Below are 2,050 nucleotides of genomic sequence, written 5' to 3'. Positions count from 1 at the left end.
AGCTTTGACTGATCACAGGTCGAGAATAAGGAGAGATGACTGACAAGATCATGCTGGAGTATTTGCTGCTCAACAGATTCTGAGCTCATTGACACATATCTGAACTTGTAAGATGTGCTCCCTTTAGTGCGTGTGATTGCAAAATCGAACTGGGGTGGGGGGATAAAAAAAAAAATGTATTCACACAACATTTTAATTTGTTTCCTTGTTTTAGGTAAATCATGGCCATCTTGTACTAATTCATTCCGTTGTTTTAGTAAAATCATGCCTAAGATGTAACTAAATTAAAATGAAAGAACAAATTAATAAAACTTGACCACAGTTCAATTAATTTTAGATTTAAAAAATTTTTTTTTTTAAATTGCCAATTAGTTTTTCTTGTTGCTTGTGCATTTTAGAGTGCAGTACAGAGCTTTGTCTACCACAGTGTCTGCTACTGGTGAATGTACTGGGTAAACTCTCCTCCCAGCCAGAGGAGGTCCTGCGGCTGTGGAGTGATGGCAGCCAGTTTTCGGAGGAAACTCCCAGGTACTTTCAGGGTGTCCGTGGGTCCTTAAAAAGTCTTAAATAGAATTTTGCTAATAAAAGGCCTTAAAAAGTCTTAATGTCTTAAATTCAGATTCGATGGGTCTTAAATATTTTTGGTCACATTACCGCTAAAACTTCTTCAGTCTGACGGACCTAATGACTGTTTACAATCATTGGACAGACCGACCAAATAATTTTTTTCTCCCCCGCGGTAGTTACTGCATCATCAGAGAGAAAGTCTCCGTTTACTAACGTAACCTCGGTTCCCTGAGAGCGGGAACGAGACATCACGGAGACATTTCTTCCCTTCCAACCTTTCCTGAAGTCCTATTGGCTCACGCCAGTCCAAATGACTGGCCAATTGTCGCGAAGTATGCAAATCGCATGCAAATACTGACGTGCTCGAGAGGGGATTGAATATCATTCCCATAACGGAGTAATGTCTCCGTGATGTCTTGTGAAAGCTCGAGAGGGAACGTCTCCGGTTAAAATTGTTGTTTTTCTAAACGACGGGACATTTCTCATCTGTTAGCTAGCTATTTTTCTCACGCACCTGCAGCGGACAAAACGTCTCCGGTTACTATCGTAACCTCGGTTCCCTGAGAGCGGGAACGAGACATCACGGAGACATTTCTCTATGGGAACACCTTCCCTTCCAACCTTTCCTGAAGTCCTATTGGCTCACGCCAGTCCAAATGACTGGCCAATTGTCGCGAAGTATGCAAATCGCATGCAAATACTGACGCGCTCGAGAGGCAGTATAAAATGCACGCGACAATTACATCAGAATCTGAACGCCGCTTTGCTGGCCGAGCAGCGAACATGGCGACCTCCGTGATGTCTCGCTCCCGCTCTCAGGGAACCGAGGTTACGATAGTAACCGCAGACGTTCCCTCTCGAGCTTTCACGAGACATCACGGAGACATTTCTCCGATATGGGAACGATATTCAATCCCGCCGTGAGTGAGGCAACGAGCAGCCTGTACAAGTCACATACTCAGCGAAGATAGAACACACAATTCCCACAACCAATAGCGACGCTTGTTAGGCGGGCTCATAGCTGATAGGTGTAGATAAGCCAATGAGCGTCTAAAGCCCAGGTATACGAAATTTGCATATCTGGTCAGAGATAACGTATGCTGCGCTGAGAAACAGGGTAGAAGCAACAACAACCTGCACAGAGATAACAGTGTTAAGCAGCAGTATAACATATTACATGATGATGGTACACCAATCGAATTAGACATTGAATAGCAGGAGCTGCACTGAGTACAGGGCAGACAACAGCAACAATAGCATATAGGGCTGCGCAGAGTAATTACTGTGTGAGACAGCAAACACACATGAATAGAGGTAGCATAAACGTGTATCAGTCACTCACCGACAGCACTTGGGAGGCTAAGGACTGAGCGTCCAGCTTGTAAAACCTGGCGAAGGTATTCTGAGAAGACCAGCCGGCTGCAAATAGGCATGGGCCGGTATGAGATTTTGACGGTATGATAACCTTAAGCAAAAATATCAC

At 44.3% G+C, this 2,050-nt stretch overlaps 1 protein-coding gene across 1 annotated transcript in view; it reads left to right on the top strand.

The window, feature by feature from the left end:
• Positions 1 to 520: 520 nt before the first annotated feature.
• Positions 521 to 2,050, top strand: part of LOC107732368 (uncharacterized protein C1orf112 homolog) — an 11,144-nt gene continuing 9,614 nt past the window's right edge. The window contains exon 1 of the mRNA XM_016543664.1: positions 521 to 528. The gene's annotated coding sequence lies outside the window, so the exon portion shown is untranslated. The remainder of the gene's footprint in view (positions 529 to 2,050) is intronic.

Source organism: Sinocyclocheilus rhinocerous, unplaced genomic scaffold (genome assembly GCF_001515625.1).
Source record: "Sinocyclocheilus rhinocerous isolate Xijiao unplaced genomic scaffold, SAMN03320098_v1.1 scaffold68, whole genome shotgun sequence".
In the NCBI taxonomy this organism is placed as follows: Eukaryota; Metazoa; Chordata; class Actinopteri; order Cypriniformes; family Cyprinidae; genus Sinocyclocheilus; species Sinocyclocheilus rhinocerous.
Note: the sequence above shows the minus strand (reverse complement) of the source record. Positions and strands in the feature narration are given on the sequence as shown.